Consider the following 22,709-nt stretch of genomic DNA (forward strand, 5'->3'; position numbering starts at 1 on the left):
GCACCCTCTCCAATCTGGGACCCCTTGGGGGATGTCTGACTGCCAGAAGTATATCCCTCTCACAATCCGGGACTGCTGGCTCCCAACCACCTGCCTGCCTGCCAGCCTGATCACCCCCTAACCACTCCCCTGCCAGCCTGATCGAAGTCTAACTGCTCCCTTGCTGGCACAATTGCCCCCAACTGCCCTCCCAAGCTGGCCTGGTCACCCCTAACTGCCCTCCCCTGCCAGCCCAGTCACCCCCAACTGCCCTCCCCTGCCGGCCCAGTCGCCCCAACTGCCCTCCCCTGCTGGCCTGGTCGCCCCAACTGCCCTCCCCTGTCGGCCATCTTGTGCCCACATGGGGGCAGCCATCTTTGTGCAAGGGTGTGACAGTCAATTTGCATATTACCTCTTTATTATATAGGATATCAAAAATCAAACCAAATCAGATTAAACCTCTAGATCTAATGCTCAGCTAACAGGAAGTACAGGGAACAGAGAGGATCTTGTTCAACATCACCACAAGGAAGTAATTTCAGTTAGGCTGTTTATAGCTTCAAATGATCAACTAAAAGTGGATTCAATTTATAATCTCACGTAATAAGTCTGGAAGTGTGGCATCTGCAGGTTTGGCTATTTCAATGGCTCGGTGACTTACTGAGGACCTGGACTCCTCCCACATTTCCAGCCCATTGCCCTGGGCACAACATGTTAATCCTTAAACTTGACCCCATGGTCAGAAGACAGCCACTGCAGTGCCAAATAACCTCATACATCATCTAAAGGCAAAAAGCTAAGAACATCCTCACTGAGAAGGAAAGAGTTTCCCAGAAACCAGTCAGGCTTTGAAAACTAAAGAGCTGGTCAGCCTCTTAAGTGGGAGGTGGGCTAGCCAGTACATTAAAAGGGTGGGAGGGACAGCATTTGAATAGATAACCAACTATATTGCCATAAGTGTGAATGAGAAAAATTTCATTTACATATGCTGAAGGTTTATGGAAACTTATGACTATTTTCTGAGGAAATTATGTCTCTGAAACAATCTTACAATCAAGTAACCATTTTCTAATCAGTTAAAACAGTACAAAGGAGTGGATATAAGTGAGTGTGTTTGGGAAGAGGGGTTGTAGCTTGATGGTTGGGTTGAGGGGTGATCAAAAATGAAGAAGGAAATCCTTCAGCAATGATATTAGTGCCTGCTAACATCATTTGCCTATCTACAGAATTGAACAATGCCACCAATGAAGTGTTCTTGTCAAAAATCAAACCAAATCAGATTAAACCTCTAGATCTAATGCTCAGCTAACAGGAAGTACAGGGAACAGAGAGGATCTTGTTCAACATCACCACAAGGAAGTAATTAGCAAAACTCAGAAATGGCAGAGGAAGTTTACCCTGACTGGATATTTGATGATACAAAGGAATGTTTGTCAAAAATTGAGGAGTATTATGGTTATGTTTTGTTTTGTTTTAGAAAGTACACCTCTTAATTTTGCTAGAGGTGCCGAATCCAAATGTGTGCTTATATGTTTTTTTTAAGAGTCCATATGTTTTAGAAATACATGCTGAAATATTTATACAAATGATGTGACATCTGAGATTTACTTCAAATGTCTCAAAATAATCTAGTGGGAGTAGGGGGGTTCAAGGTGAGAGGGAATGACAGGATATGAAGACTTACAGTCATTTATTCACTTTCTCTTTTTTTTAAATATATTTTTTATTGATTAAGATATTACATATGTGTCCTGATCCCCATGTTACCCCCTACCCCCCCCCCCCCCCGCTCATGCCCTCACCCCCCCTCCCTGTTGTCCGTGTCCATTGGTTAGGCCTATATACTTGCATATAAGTCCTTTGGTTGATCTTTCCCCCTTACCCCCACCCTCCCCTACCTTCCCTCCAAGGCCTGACAGTCCAATCAATGCCTCTCTGTCTCTGGATCAGTCCTTGTTCATCAGTTTATGTTGTTCATTACATTCCACAAATGAGTGAGATCATGTGGTATTTATCCGCTCTCCAGTTCCATCCATGCTGTGGCAAATGGTAAGAGTTCCTTTTTCTTCTTCCTCTTCTTAAAGAATACCTTTCAGCATTTCATATAATGCTGGTTTGGTGGTAATGAACTCCTTTAGCTTTTTCTTATCTGTGAAGCTCTTTATCTGACCTTCTAGCTTTGCTGGATAAAGTAATCTTGGTTGTAGATTCTTGCTATTCATCACTTTGAATATTTCTTGCCACTCCCTTCTGGCCTGCATAGTTTCTGTTGGGAAATCAGCTGACAGTAGTATGGGTACTCCCTTGTAGGTAACTGACTTTCTTTCTCTTGCTGCTTTTAAGATTCTCTCTTTGTCTTTTGCTCTTGGCATTTTAATTATGATGTGTCTTGGTGTGGTCCTCTTTGGATTCCTTTTGTTTGGGGTTCTCTGCACTTCCTGGACTTGGAAGTCTATTTCTTTCACCAGATAGGGGAAGTTTTCTGTCATTATTTCTTCAAATAGGTTTTCAATATCTTGCCCTCTCTCTTCTTCTGGTACCCCTATAATTCTGATGTTGGTACGCTTGAAGTTGTCCCAGAGGCTCCTTACACTATCTTCATATTTTTGGAATCTTTTTTCTTTTTTCTTTTTCGGTTGGGTCTTTTTTGTTTCTTTGTATTTCAAATCTTTGACTTGATTCTTGGGATCCTCTTGTCTGCTGTTGGATCTCTGTATATTATTCTTTATTTCAGTCAGTGTATGCTTAATTTCTAGTTGGTCCTTTTTCATATCCTTGAGGGTCTCACTAGATTTCTTGAGGGTCTCACTAAATTTATCGGCGGTTTCCATAAAATTCTTGAAAAACCTTATAAATGTGGTTTTGAACTCTATATCCAGTTGTTTGCTTTCCTCCATTTCTGTCATTTGTGACCTGTTTCTTTGTCTCTGCATTTTTTATGCTTCCCTGTGTTGGTAGAGTGGTTTTGTGTGCTAGGTGTCTTGTAGGGCCCAGTGGCTCAGCCTCCCCTGTTACCTGAGGTGGACACTCTTGGTGCACCCCCTTGTGGGCTTTGTGCACAGTCTTGTTGTAGTTATGCCTTGATTGTTGTAGGATCACTGGGAGGAATTGACCTCCAGGCCAATTGGCAGTGAGAATCAGCTGTGTCTGCAGTGGGAGAACTTCTGTGCTGAAGACACCCTTCTGGGGCAAGACTTGCTTCGGTGGGGCTTTGGTGCTCACTGAGTCTGCCCCCTGGGTGTGTCCCTTATGGATCTGAGGAGTTGTAATCCGGATGGTCCCCCTCTGACCCCTGGGTACACTGGCTCTTGGAGGTTACCCAGCAGGAGCTATGAAGAGAACTGCAGATTCCCCTTCCTTTTTTGGAGTTTCGAGGTGCCCTGATGAGGCCCAGCTGTGAAGCAATGCAAGCTGCTGTGGGGCCTTGGGCCTTCTCTTGGAAGTTCTGGGTCTGTGGCCCAGCTGCAGTTTGTTAGGTAATTTTCAGGTTGCAAAGGGCCAGGGCATTCATATGCAAAAGCCTCTACCGCAGCCTGGGTGGGGCGGGGTCTCAGGGAATCAAAGGGCGGAGCAAGGAACTATGGCGAATTCTCAGCCCTGCCCTAAGGGGCTGCGCGAGTCTCAGTGTCCTGATAATTTAATTGCTGCAAGCACCTCTGAGGGAAAGCCACCCTCCAGTTCCAAGTTCTGCCCGCTGCCAGACAGTCCAGTTTCTCCCCGTATGAGTCCTGGGTCCCCAGAGACTTCCCGGAACTGGAGTTCAGAGCAGTCGGGAGCTTGTGACTCCCTCCCAATTCAAAAAGACAGCCGCGTCCTCAGGTACCAGCCCCTTTCCGCGCACTCTCGAGCCTCCGTACCTTTGCACTTTACTTCCGCAGCTCCTGACCCTCAATGTGCTTTTCTCTTTCCTTCTAGTTGTAGAATTTCCACTCCGCCAGCCTTCTTGTAATTTCTGGATGATGTCCATTTTGTCTTTTTATTGTGTTTTGAAGTTGTTGTAGGAGGCAGCAATTTCGGTGTTTCCCTATGCCGCCATCTTAGTTTCTCCCCATTTATTCACTTTCAGTGAAGGCTCTGTTTATTTTGAGAAGGTATAAACCTGGTGTACTTAGGACCAATAAATGTAATTGCCAGACTTTGCCTGCTTGCTCTAAATGACAGCAAAAAACAAAATCAAACCTCTCAACAGCAGTAAGCCAGTTCTCCTCCACTGTGACTTCATTATTCCAAACCTCCAAGAAAACAAATGCAGCACATACACACACCAGCACAGATAGACAGTATTCAGCTTTTCTCAAAAATATGGGCAATGAAGACACCCTTTAAGCTCCAGATTGTTTGCAAAAGATCTATGAGAATGGCCTGCAATTCGGTATCTACTAGTAAATGCATCTGATATATCTAGGTATTTTCCTGAATATGCCCCACGTCTCCTAGACTTCTACTTGAGTCATTTGGAAACTAGCTCAAGAAACAAATTTGGTTCTCACTTTTATCAGGATGAAACAGTGACAAAGAGGTGGGGAAAATTGGATGGGAATTGCCCAGCACAGACAATAAGAAACTGAAGGAAATCATATGGGTGTCCCCCGCTTTTCAAAAGTTCGTGTTATACCACTTTGCTTTTTACAAAAGACCTACATTAGTACCAGTTTTTGCTAACAGGAAGAAATCTGAAGGGGATTTTCACTTTTACAAAAAAAGGCAAAAATAGGGTTCAGCATGTTTTCAGCGAGCTGTTACAGAGGCGGCACTCACTCGGGGCAGGAGAGTGGCACCTGCAAGCTCCTTCCCAGGAAACCACATTCAGCATCTCTGCATAGCTTTGATCTGTCTGTGAGCATCTCTGCTTGAGTTTCTAAACCTACTGGTCATCAGAATCACCTGAAGATTTTTAAAATAAATATTTTCATCTCCCCCATCCCTACTGAGTCATATTCTTAGCCAGGGTAGGAGAAAGCCAGGGGCTAGGAAAGAAATGCAATCCCAATGGTCAGTCAGGTTTGTGCCTTACTGTTGAGACCACGAAGGTACCTCCCAGTGCCTTCTAAGTTATACCACTCACCTGCTTGGAGCTATAAAGAAAAGGGCAGAAAAGGCTCTCCAGGTGCCAGCCTGCCTCCACCTCCTTGGCAAAATGCATCACTTCTCTGTTCTCAGAGCCCTGTAATCTGGGCCATCCAAGTCAGATACTCACACTTCCACACAGGTAGGTGATTCCTCCTGTAGAGAAAAAAGATGAAAATATACTTACTAGAACCCTAGAATAAAGTTTTACAAATAGCTAATTTCATTTACTAATGGCAATGTCCTTTTAAGTTTGCATCAGCATCATTTTGCAGCTGAAGAAACGGGCCAATAGGACTGCCGTGTGATTTTGCCAGGTTTCCCTGTGGTTAGTAGCAGAGGGTGAGACACAGACAGGGGGACAGGATAGATTATTGACATAGTCATTTGTGCCCTGTTCTTATGTCTATTGGGGACTTATTTGGCAGAAGGAAAGGGTGATTTTCTCCTTTTTTCTTCTCTAGAAGGAAACTTGGCTTATTCTAAGATGCAGGATGCTCTTATGCTAGGGTGTAAGAGGTTTAAGAACTTCTTTGTGTTTCAAAAGCTATTCTGCAAAAAGCCCCAACCAGGACTTTGAGAGTTCTTGGCTCTTCCAGAAAAGAAGCTGGAATTATCCCCAAAAGGGTGGAGATGGAAGACAATGTTTCACGGGGAAGACAAATATGCCTCTATCCTGGGATGATATGTTCCCCAGAGGCTGGAGGGAGGCATGGACATTTCCTGCACCCAAGAGTATAGAGCAACTCAGTGTCTCCATTGCACCGCAGCTACAAAAGGGCAAAGAAGGTGCCACTGTCAAGCTAAGTTACACAGTTGTCCCATCTTACAATCTGACTCATGGGGAACCGCAGAAATAGAAGGAACTACCTACCACTCACTTCACAGGTACCGTGTACAGGGATGTTTATCCCTGAGTCCTGAGAGCCTCCACAGGGTGTCAGGCAGATGGCAGCCTGCCCAGGCAGGTTTTTCCTCTTCCCCATCCCCCACAGCTGGACCCGGATCACAAAAAGCTGTACTTGTGTACAGAGCCCTTGGGCATCACACTCTTAGCTATCTGCTCACAGATTCATGGCCTGCAAAGCTACTCGTTCTTTATCAAAATAAAAAACTAAAAGAAATCAGACATGAAAGAGCACAAACTGTATGTTCTGTTTATATGAAGTCCAAAACAGACTAAACTCACCTATGATGACAGAGGTTAGTGTAGCAGTTACCTTAGGCCAAGTATTGACCTGGGCAGAGGTAGATGATGGCGGGCAGGGGGCCAAAAGGGACCCTTCTAGGGCTAGAAACTTTCTATATCTTGATCTGGATGGTGATTACACAGTGTAAACATATGTGAAAAATTCACTGAGCTGTACACTTAAGATATGTGTATTTTTCTGTTATGCAAATTTTACCTCCATAAAATAAATGCATAATAAAGCAAACAAGCCAACACTGATACTAAACAAAAACCTACAATGATTGCTAGCTCCAGCTTGCCTATTACTGGGGCAACTTAGTCCCCTTTTGCTGACTCAATCTCTTCCCAATTCCTAAAATTAATCTGTCTCCTTACCTCAAAACTGCACAGAAAATTTTAAAAGCCAGAGAAGAGCAGTCAGCTGCATAGCCCTTACCCATAGGTTAATCTGTAGCATTGCATGTGTGCAGAGATAACAGAGCCACTGCCCAGGTTCAAATCCCTGCTCTGCCACTTAATGATCACAGCCTTAAGCAGCTTACTTAAATTCTCTCTTCCTCAGTTTTCTGATCTGTGTAATAGACTTAATAATCAGGATTAAACAAGATTAATCCATGTAAATGCACTCAGTAAATATCCAATGTTATGGTATGCCAAGCCTATGGCAAGCATTTTACCAGTATTATCTTGTTTAATCCTTGCAGTAACCCTATCTGATAGATGGTGTTATCCCCATGTTACAAGTGAAGAAACTGAAGCTCAAAGCTACATAGTTGGCAAGGGGCAAAAATAGAGGTTTGAACTCAGTTTTGTTTTTTCTTTTCCTGTTCAGGGCTTCCCTGATGTCCACGGATCCTCCCAATCAGGTGTTCCATCAGCTTCCTCCCAGATGGCCCTAGAGTTAACCCACCATTAACTTGCATTTCCCCCACTGCCTGCTCTGAGACAATGGCCCACATGGCCCACACTTCAGGGAACTTTTGAATTCTGTCTGAGTCCCAGGTACAGAACACACAGTCTAAATAATAGAACCATGTCCCCTTCCACCAAGATTTTCATATACTGACAGGAGGAAATGTTGTTCTTAAAGAAGAAATCCACACAGCACTAGTAAACTGGAAAGGACACTACTGTCATAAAATTTTGAAATATCTGGAAGATAGAGTTAAATGGAACCAATATTGACAAGAGTGAAGAAAAATCATATCCCAAAACTGGCTACAGAAAATGAACCAAATAAATGATTAAAATAATCTATAATAATAAAAGGGTAATATGCTAATTAGACCAGACATCATTCCAGATGTCCTTCCTGACAAAGCCAGGGTCAGAGGGAAGCCAGCCCAGGTCCTGGGTGCCTGTGGGCAGCCCAAGGAGGAAAGCCCAGGTTCTGGGTGCCAGAGGGAAGCCAGTGCCAACAGCCGGGGGAAGGAAGGCATACTCTTGCACGAATTTTTGTGCATCGGGCCTCTAGTGAGAACCTAAAAGCAAATCCAGAGAGATTCCAAATTCAGATAGACATTTGCAACAATACAGAAGAAGCCTCTGAATCAACCATCAGGGTAATTTATTAAAGAACTGTATTCAGAACATGAGGTCCATTAAGCTTCTCCTGCCCCTAAACTGGCAGAATGAAAACATCAGTAGCATTTGGCATGGGGAGGGGAGAGGGTTGGAGATAGGGGTGGGAGTGCACCGGAGGAATTGTTAGGAAATGAGAAGGTAGCTCTGAAAGAAGAAAATGTGCAGTCTACCACCAGAGTGAAACCTTCCTTGCTTTAACACCATGGCAGGAAAATACTGTAAATGTGTGGTGTATTGGTTTTCAGTTGCTGCCATAACAAATTTCTACAAATTTAGTGGCTTTGAACAACACAACTCTGATGCCTCTTGCATAGTCACGTCTCTCTCTCATCACAGCTGAGAAAGCTTCTCTATTTTTAAGGAATCCTGTAGTGGGGCCCACTGGATAATCCAGGATACTCACCCTTTCTCAAATTGTTTAACTTAAACACATTTGCAAAGTCCCTTTTGCCATGTGAGAAAACATGTTTACATGTTCCAGGGATTAGGCCATGGGTATCCTTGAGGCTATTTTTTCTGCCTACCGCATGTGGGTGCCTAACAGGTAACTCTGCTTCCTGGTTTGGCAATTGGAGTGTTTGCTGGCTGTCCCACCCAGGACCTGAATGTGGAGTGACACCCATAAAGACCAACCAATAACCTAATCAAACTATTTTTGAAGAGTTTCCTTGGCAGTGGCCCCTTGATTCCTGCTGATTTTCCAAGCCTGGTTTTCAGCTTTCGGGTCAATTCTGTGAGCTACCCAATAGCCTGCGATAAAATATTTTTCTGCATTAATTAGCCAGACCCAGTTTCTGTCACTTATAATCAAGAATTCCGACTGATATAAAGTGTCCTACCTACCTGTGTACTCCACACCCACTCATCTTTAAGTAAATGCTTCCTGGGAATATTCCCCACCCACGTACAGAGAACTTAGATCCTGTATTTAGAGGAGAGGTCTGTCAGATAGCACACCCACACAAAAGCAGATAAAACCCATGCCACTGGCCTACAATAATCAACCTAGTCCTTCACGTATACAAGTAAAAAATCACTCGGATCACTAGACATAAAAGCAAACAAACAAAAAAAACAGCATGAGAATCAAATAAACAAAAAGGAACAAATAGACTTGACCTGGAAGAATAAAAGATCAGAATAAAATGTTCATCTTAGACAAAAAAAAAGAGTCAATTTAGTATATTTATGGATGATTAAGAATATTGCGCCTACATAAAACAAGAACATTTAGAGAGTAAGAGTTATCCTATATAATAAAAGGCTAATATGCAAATTGTCCCCTCGACAGGGAGTTCAACCAGGGGGTGGGGCCAGCCCACTAGCCACCCCCGGCTGGCCTGGCCTGATGGGCCCCGATCGGGGCTAGCTGGCCAGACCCCACCCGTGCATAAATTTGTGCACCGAGCCTCTAGTTGGAAAATAAAAATCCAGTAAGAGGACTTCATTCACTACTGCATCTCAGCATTTAAAATAATACTAGGAACTAACTAAACATTTGTTGAATGAATGAATGAGCAATGGAACCTGTACAACTGAAAGTCAAATTAGTAATCCGAAAATAAAGAGAAATCTCCCAAAATTTGAAATAAAAAGGACCAAGTAAATGTAAAATACCAGAAAGAACTTAAATATGGAAAACTAACCAAGATGATCTGAAATCCATATAATAGAAGCTCCAAAAAGAAAGTACGGAAATAATAAAAGAAGAAATCATCAAGGAAAATAATGAAAAAAAATTCCCTGAGCTGAAGAAACCACAATGTATAGATTGAAAGGGCCCACTGACAAATCCTGGTGAATCTTAAGAAACCTACAGAATAAAATATATATATAAGAAACCTACAGATATAGAACATGATTCTGAAAAATTCCACATGAATAAAATCTACAAAGGAACAAGCAGATTAGCATCAGACATCTCATCAACAATGCTGGGTGCCAGACACCAGAGCAATATCTTCAAAATTCTGAAGGGAAATGATTTTGAACCTAGAACTCTATATACTAAGGCAAACTTATGTTCAAGTGTGAGAGCAAATTGGAAATACTTTTTAACACACCGTGCCTCAGAAGTTTTACCACAAACACACTATCTCTAAAATAATTACCTTCTCCTTCTTTCATCCTGTCCACCATCTCCCCTCCCCTCTGACAGCTGTCAGTTTGTTCCATGTAAACATGCCTCTCTATTTTGTTCGTTAGTTTATTTTGTTCATTAGATTCCACATATAAATGAGATCCTATGGTATTTTTCTTTCTCTGACTAGCTTATTTTACCTAGCATAATAATCTTCAGGTCCATCTATGCTGCTGCAAAAGATAAGATTTCCTTCTTTTTACAGCTGCATAGTATTCCACTATGTAAATGTACCACAGCTTTCTAAAAATACATTTTTATTGATTTCAGAGAGGAAGAGAGAGAGAGAAACATCAATGATGAGAGATGCACACCCCCTACTGGGCATTAAGCCCACAGCCTGGGAATGTGCCCTTGACCAGAATTGAATACAGGACCCTTCAGTCCATAGGCAGACACTCTGTACCAGGGGTGGGCAAACTTTTTGACTCGAGGGCCACAATGGGTTCTTAAACTGGACCGGAGGGCCGGAACAACAGCATGGATGGAGTGTTTGTGTGAACTAATATAAATTCAAAGTAAACATCATTACATAAAAGGGTACGGTCTTTTTTTTTTTTAGTTTTATTCATTTCAAACGGGTCGTAGTTTGCCCACGGCTGCTCTATACACTCAGCCAAACCAGCTAGGGCTATACCATAGCTTTTCATCCACTCATCCACTGATGGGCATTTGGACTGTTTCCAGATATTGGCTATTTTATATAATGCTGCAGTTAACGTAGGGGTGCATATATTCTTTTGAATTTGTGTTTCAGGTTTCTTGGGATATATTGCCCAAAGTGGGATCACTGGGTCAAAAGGTAGTTCTATTTTTAATTTTTTGAGGAAATGCCATGCTGTTTTCCACAGTAGCTACACTAGTATGCATTCCCATCAACAGTGTACTAGGGTTCCCTTTTCTCCACATCCTCACCAACACTTGTTGTTGATATATTGATGGTAGCTATTCTGGCAGGTATAAGGTGGTACCTCATTGCGGTTTTAATTTGCATCTCTGTGACGATTAGTAATGTTGAGCATTTTTTCATAGGTCTAGTGGCAATCTGTATGGAGAAGTGTCTATTCATTTGTCCATTTTTCAATTGGGTTGTCTTCCTTGTGTTGAGTTGTATAAGTTTTTTATATATTTTGAAAATTAACCCCCTTATTAGATGCATCATTGACAAATATGTTCTCCACATAGATAATAGTGTGGTTATGGCCAGAGGGAAAGGTAGGGAAAGCTAGTGGAGGTGGACAGAAGTTTGTGTGGGTGGGGGGGTAGGGTGGGGATGGGGCAGTGTACAGATGACATTTTGTTGACTTATACACTTGAGACCTGTATGGTTTTCTGAACCAATGTCACACCAATAAATTAATTTTAAAAATGCATTTGAACAAAATAACAATGACAAAAAGTAATCCAAAGAAAAAGATAATATTGGATAAAAGAAAAAAGGTGAGTCAAAAAAAACACAAAACAGTACTACTTAACTAGAATACAACTAATTTGGTAAAATTGCTTACACTTGTAGAGGTAATGTGGCTGAAGGAGAAGGTTAGATGGGAATTTCTTGTTTAATGGGAATATATAAAGATGGATTAATTGTAGATGCTGATAAGAAACAACATGTATAACCATGAGAGTTCAAATGTTAAATTAACCATCTAAATAACTGAAACCAAATACTTAACTTTACCAACCTTAAAGGAAAACAAATGGAACAAAGAAAACAATCTAACAACTGTAGCCTGGGAGAAAGAATAGCAAACAAAGCAACTGGGATAGAAAACATAAACCAAGATAACACAAATATACTTAAACATATTAACAATAAAAATGTGAATGAGTTAAGTTCCATGAGTTTTACCTGGCTAGTTTGGCTCAGTGGTTGAGCATTTACCTATGAACCAGGAGGTCATGGTTCAATTCCCAGTCCTGGCACACGCCCAGGTTGCACAGGCTCAATGATTCTATCTCATCATTGATGTTTCTCTCCCCCTCTCTGAAATCAATAAAAAAATATATATATATTAAAATGAGTTTTGACTTGTAGTAAAAACAATATATATATGCCATTTACAAAAGAGACACCTAAAATATTAAAGGGAAAGAAGGCTATTTCCCAATGGAAAAAAAAAAATTACAATTCACTAACAAGACGTAAGAGGCAAGAACCTTTATTCACTTAATATAGAAATTAACCATTTAAAAAGCAAGACATTAGAAATACAAGAAGAAATTAAAATTGTTCAATCTGTAATCTCTAATGAAAGTGGAAAACTTTAATACATGTGTTTCAGAAATTGACCAAAAAAAATTTTTAATGCAAGTATTTTTGAGTACAGTAATGTATTTAACCACTGGGAGCAGTTTTGTAAAGATCATAGGGCCCTCCATCACACAAAATAGAACTGTCTTCATCTTACTCCATCTCTCAGTAACAATGATGTGTGTGCCACCCCTTGTCCCCAAAACACTCTCTTCCTGGGCTCCAGAGATGCTGCACCCTCCTGACTTTCCTACTGCTCTGTGGGGCCAGTGTGCCCACTCCGCTCTGCTGGCTCCTCCTATTCCTGACCTCACAGTACCAGTAGTCCAGGACGCAGTATTCCCTTTCTTCTCTCTCTACACTGCCCTCCTAGGTGGTCTCTCCCAGGCCTCCTCAGCCTTTAAACACCATACCTACTATGATGGTGCCCAGATTTATTTCCCCAGTCCTGGGTTTTCCCCTGAGCTCCAGACTCCTACATCCAGCTCTATGTGAATGTCTAATAAGCACCATAAATTTAATATGTCCCAAATGAAACTCGAGTTTACCTACAAACATTTTAAAATGTTTGTTGTTGTGTCAGATTTTTTTATTATAGTAAAATACATATAACATAGCATTTACCACTGCAGCCATTTTAAAGTGTATAATTCCATGGCATTTAGTACATTCATAATGTTGTGCAACCATCTCTACTGGATAGCTCCAGAACTTTTTCATCACCCCCTAATGGAAACCTCCATTAAGCAGTCACTCCCCATTTCCTCTCCCCACCCTGAGCCGCCAGCAAACACTAATCTCCTTTATGACTCTACAGATTTGCTTATTCTGGATAATTTATATAAATGGAGTCGTATAGCCCTGACTGGTTTGGCTCAGTGGATAGAGTGTCGGCTTGTGGACTCAAGGGTCCCAGGTTCGATTCCAGTCAAGGGCATGTACCTGGGTTGCGGGCACATCCCCAGCAAGCGATGTGCAGGAGGCAGCTGATCGATGTTTCTCTCTCATCAGTGTTTCTAACTCTCTATCCCTCTCCCTTCCTCTCTGTAAAAAAAACCAATAAAATATATTTTTAAAAATGATAAATAAATGGAATCATATAATGTGTGGCCTTTTGTGTATAGCTTCTTTCACTTGGCACAGTGTTTTCAAGGTTTGGCCATGGTGTAGCATGTATCAGTGTCTCATTCCTTTTCATAGCTGAATGAGATTTCATTGTATGGAGATATTTCATTTTGTTTATCCATTCATCTACTGATGGGCATTGGGTTGTCCCACTTATACGCTCCACTGTTTTTCTTCCACTATTGCCTCCCTCCCCAGTCTTCTCTATTCAGTTGGTGGTACTAACACTGACCCAGTTATTTAGGCCCCAAATCTAGCAGTCACCATTGATTCCTCTCTTTCTCTTAGGCCCACCTTACTCCTGACATCCAAACCATCAGCAAGTCCTGTTATATCATACAGATTGTTCCAATATGCCGCATATTTCACACCTTCCGCAGCTACCACCTCGTCCAAACTACTATTTCTCTGGCACAACTGAAGGTCTTTTTGCTTCCTTTCTTCCCCCTCTAATTCATTCCCCTACAGCAATCAAAATTAATCTTCCATAGTGTGAATCAGATCACGCCACAATAATGCCGAAGACCTTTCAATGGCATCCCATTACATTGGGGAATAAAATCTAAATGTCTTGCTGTGGCTAACAAACCCAGCATGACCTAGCCCCATCTACCTCTCTGAGTGTATTTCCTACACTCTCCAGCCACACTGGCCTCTCTGAGTCTCTGCCACACCTGAGTCTTCACACTCCCTGAGCTTCTGCCTAAGACACACACTTTCCCTCAAACTTTGCTCAGCTCCCTCCTCATCATGCAGGTGCCCTCTGCAGAAAGGCCTTTCCTGACTCTTCTGTCTGAAATAGAGCCATCACCCCTAGTTTCTCTCTAACCCTTTACCCTCCTGGGTTTTTCCCTCATACCACTTAGAACCCTATAACATTACATTATTTTTCTGTGTATTATCTGTCGTTCCCCCATAAGAATGTAAGCTTTAAGAAAGTAGCCACTTTGCCTGCAGCCAAATCCCTGGGACCTAGAGCAGTACCTAGAATGTATGAGGCATCTAGTAAATACTTGTTGCTTGAAAAAATGCAGCGCATTATATACACACATAGAAATAGGACTTTGTGCTCAATAACATAATATCCATTCTTTTCAAACATCCTTGAACATTTATATGAACAGACGACAAGGTGTTCTTCAACAATGTTGGTGAAAGTATAAATTTGTATAAGCTTTCTGGTGAATAGTTTGATAATATCTACCCAATTTTAAAAAGCAAATATCCTTTGAACTAGTACCATATATTGTAAAGCCCTACCTTACCCCATGAATTTCATTGGCAACTTTGTGATAAATCAAGTGATCCTCTATGTGTGAGCTTATTTCTGCATTCTATTTTGTCCTGTTTATTGTCTATTTGGTCACTTTCAAGGATAATACAGAGTTCATATGGATCTGAGGAAAGTTTCCTTCCAGAATATTATTTTTTTCCACTGTTATATGTCCTAGAAGTGATTACTCTATACACCAATAGATTTATTAAAAATTTAATACTATGGTAATATATAGACAATACTTTTGGTTTTGGTAAAAAGATTTTCACCATATTTAGGAGAATATTCTGGGATATTGTCTTCCTGGGCCTTGTGTCTGGAGGTAGGGAATAAACTTTTTTTAAATGAAAGAAATAGCCACTTTGCCTTTTTATATTGTTACCAAATATTCCTCTCCCTTCCCAAAGTTTCTGAAGAACATAGAAATGATCCATGTTGTGAATTATACTGAAATGGTAATATGTTTTGAATGGCACTCAGGTATTAGACATGAAATATGTTATAAAACCAACTCTTGGTTTGATAAATTGTCACTGTGGTCTATGGTGCCAAGGAAAATGGATAGCCATGTGGAAATATAAATAGCACAAGACTAAAACTCTTTTGTTATCTGAAGGACTCTAGAACAGTAGACTTATTTGTTCATTGTGCAAATAGGAGAGAACCAAAGATCCTCTTCTAATTTGACAGAACCACTTGGATAATGTTTATACAACTAGGTGTCCATTACAACATTATTACCAGGCTAACAAATTAAGACCATCTTAACAAATCTTAACAAGGAGACAGAATTACAGGTGTCGTTGATGGTTATGTTCACATAACCTGACAACAATTTCTAAAATCTCTAGTATCTACAAGACTCCTTTATTTAAATAGTAATTCTAATGTTAAGCTTATATGAGAAAGAAGAAGCTGGTAGCAGTTGTGAATATTTGTACAAATCTTCATAGCATAGGAAACAAGACTGCTATCCCTGAGAGAGTTCAAATTTAAGACCCTACCTCACTAAATCCTGATACCAAGTTTTAAGATGAGAAAGGATGTCTCCCTTTGTAGCTTCAGTAAAGAGGAAACATCTTTTTCATCCTTTATTAGGCTTTTTCTTTTAATTTAAAGTTCTGTATTTTCAGAACCAGGCTCTGAAATTTCATTAGTTAGCACTAAATGCAGAATGCAGATCTATGGGGCTCAGCTTTAAAATAAAATAAAAAACAAAAAAACAATCATTTGGATTTGACCTGATAGTAGTGAAATAGAAACTTTTTATCTGCCATTTCACAAAAGAACAAAAGTCAGACTGTTTGAAGCTACCCACTGTCTTCACTATCAGAAAAGTGTAAACAAGAACCGGAATGCTAATGGACCTTGAGCTCTGGCAAGAGCCAAATCTATGCACCAATTGTTTAATTGAGACAATGGTGCTCAAGCAATTTCCTGACCAAATAGTCTCAAAGTAAATCTTTACTAATATTTACTGACCTTTAAGATTGTCTGTTACTGGAATTGCCTGCCTAAGGACAATATGTCTCTCTAAAATTGAATAAAAGGTTGGCAGGGCCTGGGCATCAGCGAAGTCCTTCCCCTAGAGTTGGACTCTCTTCCTGGCACCCCATGATTTCCAAATTCATATTTCTTGTCTAGTCTCGTCATTTGCACACGGTCCTTTTCCAGATCCTGAACCCAAACCATGCGGGACATGGCATCTCACATCTGGCACCTCGACGAGGGACATTTGGAGAAGATTCACCTAGAGTGAAAAACCAAGTTTCACCAGCAAGGTGGGGAAGAAATTCACTGGATAGGTGGGAAAGAATTTTTTGGTTAGGTGGGGAAAATTCACTGTGTGCGAAGCCCACAGCCAGCTGCAGAAATCGCAATCTGTATGTAGGGTGGGAACGTCTTTTTTTAGCCAGGCTAATGGGGCAGAATTCAGTTATAAAGGAAGAAACTTTATTCTAAACCAGGGGTGGGCAACCTTTTTGTGAGTGCGTGCCAAAACCCATAAAATCTCTGACTCAAAATTCTTCTGCGTGCCAACCCTAATTTTTTGAGAACATGTTATGCCTACTTGATATCTCTTAAGTGAGCACCAAAGCCCCACTGAAGCAAGTCCTGCCCCATAAGGGTGTCTCCAGCACAGCAGTTCTTCCATTATAGACACAGCGGGTCCTCACAGACAATTGGCCTGGAGGTCAATTTCTCCCAGTGATACCAACAGCAATCAAGGATTAACTACAACAAGGCTGTGCACCTAGCCCACAAAGGGGTGCATCAAGAGTGTCCACCTCAGGTGATTGGAGAGGCTGAGCTACTGGGCCCTATAGGACACCTACCACACAAGGCCATTCTATCAACACAGGGAAGTAGCCAAAATGCAGAGACAAAGAAACATGTCACGAATGAAAGAAATGGAGGAAAGCAAACTACTGGATATAGAGTTCAAAACCACAGTTATAAGGTTATTCAAGAATCTTCTAGAAACCTCCAAGGAACTTAGTGAGACCTTCAAGGATCTTAATGAGAATGCCAAAAAAATGGAAAAGAACCAGTCAGAAATTAGGCATACATTGTCTGAAATACAGAATAATATAGAGAAATTCAACAGTAGACTAGAGAATCCCAAGAATCAAATCAAAGATCTGAAATACGAGGAAGCAAAACACACCCAACCAGAAAAGAAAAAAGAAAAAAGAATCCAAAAATATGAAGATACTATAAGGAGCCTCTGGGACAACTTCAAACGTACCAACATTCGATTTATGGGGGTGCCAGAAGAAGAGAGGGGGCAAGATATTGAAAACCTAATTGAAGAAATAATGACAGAAAACTTCCCCTACCTGGTGAAAGAAATAGACTTACAAGTCCAGGAAGAGCAAAGAACCCCAAACAAAAGAAATCCAAAGAGGACCACACCACGGCACATCATAATTAAAATGCCAAAGGCAAAAGACAAAGAGAGAATCTTAAAAGCAGCAAGAGAAAAAGTTAGTTACCTACAAAGGAGTACCCATATGACTGTCAGCTGATTTCTCAACAGAAACTATGCAGGCCAGAAGGGAGTGGCAAGAAATATTCAAAGTGATGAATAGCAAGAACCTACAACCAAGATTACTCTACCCAGCAAAGCTATCATTTAGAATTGAAGGTCAGATAAAGAGCTTCACAGACAAGAAAAAGCTAAAGGGGTTCATCACCACCAAACCAGGATTATATGAAATGCTGAAGGGTATTCTTTAAGAAGGGGAAGAAGAAAAAGGTAAAGATAAAAATTATGAACAACAAAGTGACAACAAATACATATCTATCAACAAGTGAATCTAAAAATCAAGTGAATGCCGAAACCGGTTTGGCTCAGTGGATAGAGTGTCGGCCTGCGGACTGAAGGGTCCCGGGTTCGATTCCGGTCAAGGGCATGTACTTGGGTTGCAGGCACATCCCCAGTAGGAGATGTGCAGGAGGCAGCTGATCGATGTTTCTCTCTCATCGATGTTTCTGACTCTCTATCTCTCTCCCTTCCTCTCTGTAAAAAATCAATAAAATATATTTTAAAAAAAAATCAAGTGAATAAAAATCTGATGAATATAATAGAATCAGGGGCATAGAAAGGGAGTGGACTGACAATTCTCAGGGGGAAGGGGGTGTGAGGGGTGTGGGAAGAGATTGGACAAAAATCTTACACCTATGGATGAGGACAGCGGTTGGGGGTAAAGGGCATGGGGTGGGGTGGGAACTGGGTGGATGGGAGCTATGGGGGGGCGGGGGGAGAGGAACCTCTGTAATAATCTGAACAATAAAGATTCATTAAATAAATAAATAAATAAATAAATAAATAAATAAATAAATAAATAAATGAAATATTACTAGGTCTCTTGGCGATCCTGTAAAATGGACGCCTACTCCCAAGAATGTTATTAAAACTCTCATTTTTGCCATGTTATTTTCCAGTCCGTCATTTGAAATTTAGACAAATGAAACATTTCTCAGAATGTAGGGATACATCTGGGATTTCTGAACCGACGAAGAGAAAAGCAAGCTTAAGAAAATGCAGGTGCCCCACCCAATTTGGGGTGACTTATCGAGCCCCAATCTCTTCACGGATGCTACAGAATAAACCCAAGACTTTTTTCTTTAAAAGATGGCAAAAATGACACAAGAAAATATACAGGCTGTATTTGGGCAATAGGATTAATGTTTCCATAATAATGGTAATTTTTGAATAATAATGTACCTCATTCCAAAGTTGCCTCCCAAAAATCTTGGAGGCATTCCTGTTTTTATAAAATAAGATAATACTTTAACATTAAAGCCACTGAAAGTCAGTAAATTATTTCTGTTACAAAATTTGCCAAAAGAAAATGCGTTGGATAGTAATTGGCTTTAAAATCTCAAAGTTGTTAAAACATAAATATATAGATATAACTAAAATAAAGAATTTGTGGCAAAGCTTCTCAGTAATAATTATAAGTATATAAAAACCCAGTCACTCTTCTCCCTGTAAAAGCGGAGAAGCCGGCAGTAGCAACCTTAAAATATTATCTCTAAGGAAGAATGTGGCACTTTTACATTTAGGCCCATTCCCTCCTCCCTCTGACTTTTTTGCCAGCCTCATATATAGTTTTCCAAAGCCTTTGATAACTTAAAACTTTAGAATACTGCTGAATTAAATAATAAAAATTATTAAATATCTAGGTATTTAAAAATGACAAAAATACTAAAATATTCATCTAAGTTCGCCTAATATGAAAAATCTAGAGGATAGAATTGAATCTATTAATTAAATATGCCTAGTATTTTATTTGAAATATTATCCTTAAAAATATAAAAGTATTAGTAATCTGAGAAATGCTAAGTATTTAAATTGCCACCTAAAATTTGAGGCATCTAAGAGTTTAAAGTTCAAATTAAGTTAGAAGAAATTATATAGAATGCATAAAGTTTAGAAATTCATTTTTGAGAAAAATAATTCTTATATTTTCTCTAGAGAAATTAGTAGTTCAAAATATATTGTAGTCTGTACAGTAAAATTTCAACCTAAGATATAATATTTAATATGGTCTAATTAAAAAAGAGGATTAATTCTATAGTCTGAACCAAATTTTTAATATAAAAACCGGTTCAAATTAATTGATATCTTTTAGAATAATTACAAAAGGTGTGTTGATAAATGCCAATCTAAAAAATGCTGGTTGCCGAAACCGGTTTGGCTCAGTGGATAGAGGGTTGGCCTGCGGACAGAAAGGTCCCAGGTTCGATTCCCATCAAGGGCATGTACCTGGGTTGCGGGCATATCCCCAGTAGGAGATGTGCAGGAGGCAGCTGATCGATGTTTCTCTCTCATCGATGTTTCTAACTCTCTATCTCTCTCCCTTCCACTCTGTAAAAAATCAATAAAATATATTTTTTAAAAAAATGCTGGCTGTTTACTTTTAATTATCATTGGAAAATTAAGGTTTAAATATTGTAGTTTTAATACTAGAAGGCAGGACATATATTTTAAAGAAAAAAATTCTATGCAAATAGCTAAAGGTATATACAAGTTAATAACAGAAAGAAAATATTAGAGTAAAAATGCATTTTTAAAGGACATAAAAAGAAGGTTTAAAGACTAATTTGAAAGTATAAAATTTATGAAGGTTATATATATGATAAGAAGAGAAAAAAGAAATTTTAAAAGAGAGAAATAAATTCTAAAGTTAACTATTTGAAAAAGTTGTAAAAGGGTCATAAAAATCTCACTAAAGTTTTTAAAAAGGCTACACTGCCACCCTTATCAAGTTGCATATGCAAATGAGCACTAGCCAAAAAGAATGCTGTTTAAAAGTAAATTTTAAGCTTAATAAAAAGGAGAAATTTTTAAATCTCTTCTGCTACTATTTACAAAGTAAACTAAAAATTATTGTTCAAGCATTAAATCTCACCATTAATGAGACACCATAAGTAAAAAGAAAGTTACTTTTACTTGGCAGCATTGGCCAGCATCCAAGTTTGTTGCTCGGTTTAAAAGAAAGAAAAAAGTTTTTAAAAGAAACTCCCTAAATATAGCTTAAAGATCACTCTGGGAGGAAGTAAAGGGAAATGCCCCTCAGATATTTACAAACTGTAGTTGAAAGTCAATATATTAGTCCTTAAAAAGTAGAAGTACAACAAGAATTGCCTTGAAACCTTAAATGACTTTTTAGAAGTTATTAAAGGGCATTAAGTGGTTAAGACCTTAGCCAAAAATATCTATGGAAGAAATGACAAATTTGTTACTCAATTAAAATAACTCAGTGACACAAGCTGTCATTTCTAGCAATTTTGAAAAAAGTTAAAAAATTCAGCACACTGCAGGATTGCCAAAAGCCTCTTAATATTATTTAAAACAAAAAAGGGGGGATTATGGAGAAATCACCTGTAAATAGACTACACCAAGCCTTAATTACTTCAAATTTTTTCACCTGTAATGCCAATGGCAAGACACCCATGGAAATACACTGGTGTCAGAATAAGCCAAAGGAAAATGGTTTGGAAAAATTAAAAGATCCCGAGTCTAGTTTATAGAAAGGATCCCTTTACTAACCTTTGGTCGAGGATATGCTTATATACTTCCAGAAAACTCCTCCAAGCCTGTATGGTTTCCTATAACAATGGATCCGAGAGAGGAAATGACCAGTCTACTCCAACCACAAATGGCAATGGCCCCAAGCAACATGCTGACGAGACAGAGGAAAAACAGTCCAGACATGGGGGATGGTAAAAACACCTTGCCATGCTAGCAGTCATCAGCTGTGCGTCACTGCAGGTTGCCCAGGACCAAGCCAAAGAAGGTTGGACCTGCATTGCCATTGCTCACCATTTGTCCACCATCCCAAAATTGGAATATCATTGCTGTAATATCACAGGGGACAGTAACTGAGAAGGGAACCCATAAAAACCTGTTGGACAGCCCTAGCCAGTTTGACTCAGTGGACAGAGTGTCGGCCTGTGGACTGAAAGGTCCCTGGTTCGATTCCCATAAAGGGCACATGCCCAGGTTGTGGGCTCAACCCCCAGGAGTGGGTGTGCAGGAGGCAGCCGATCAATGATTCTCTCACCATTGATGTTTCTATCTCTCTCTCCCTCTCCTTTCCTTTCTAAAATCAATAAAAATATTTTTTTTAATTTAAAAAAAACCTGTTGGACAGTGACTGGAAAGGGACTTAAAGAACTGTTAGCCTAGAAAGGAGCTTACTGCAAACTAATTCCTTAGATGCCTGGCAACAATTTAAAAAGGACATGAAAGAATTTAATCCCTTCCACTGGATCTCCTTACATTTGCCTCTCAGCATAACCACTATTGCTTATCTCATTCTTGTTCTTATATGTTAAAAGGACTCGAACCCTTCAGGTGGCATTCACTTTTCAACATTTATTAAGGAAAGGAAAAGGGGGAGATGTTGGAAGCTATCCATTGTCTTCACTATCAGAAAAGTGTAAACAAGGAACCCAGAATGCTGGTGGACCTTGAACTCTGGCAAGGGCCAAAGCTATGCACCAATTGTTTAGTCAAGACAATAGTGGCTCAAGTAATTTCCTGACCAAATAGTCTCAAAGTAAATCTTTACTAACATTTACTGACCTTTAAGATAGCCTGTCTGTTACCGGAATTGCCTGGCTAAGGACAATATGTCTAAAATTGAATAAAAGGTTGGCAGGGCCTGGGCACCAGCAAAGTCCTTCCCCTAGAGTTGGACTCTCCGCCTGGCACCGCATGATTTCCAAATTTATATTTCTTGTCTAGTCTCGTCATTTGCATTCCGTCCTTTTCCAGATCCTGAACCCAAGCCACACGGGACATGGCATCTCACATCAGATAGACATCATACTTCTCCTCAACAAACCCCGGTACTAAACCAGGAAGAAATAAGTACCACATTTCTTGGCAACATGATTATGGTACCCAGACAAACACAGTGAAGTGTGACAGTGGAATTGTTGCAGAAGATCCCAGAAAAACCAAGCGACGCTTTGAAGAAGTGGAGAGATGCTGTTTTAATTACACCGGCGGACTCCGGGAAATAATTTCCAAATCAGAGTACCGAAACATGCAGGGGCCTTCATTTTTATCTCC

General features: G+C 40.1%; 1 long non-coding RNA gene across 1 annotated transcript in view; it reads right to left on the bottom strand.

The window, feature by feature from the left end:
• The window catches only part of LOC132238514 (uncharacterized), an 84,207-nt gene that overhangs the window by 34,229 nt on the left and 27,269 nt on the right, over positions 1–22,709 (bottom strand). Inside the window, exon 3 of the long non-coding RNA XR_009453812.1 lies at positions 5,045–5,202. This is a non-coding gene — a long non-coding RNA (uncharacterized LOC132238514). The remainder of the gene's footprint in view (positions 1–5,044; positions 5,203–22,709) is intronic.

Source organism: Myotis daubentonii, chromosome 7 (genome assembly GCF_963259705.1).
Source record: "Myotis daubentonii chromosome 7, mMyoDau2.1, whole genome shotgun sequence".
NCBI classification, from domain to species: domain Eukaryota; kingdom Metazoa; phylum Chordata; class Mammalia; order Chiroptera; family Vespertilionidae; genus Myotis; species Myotis daubentonii.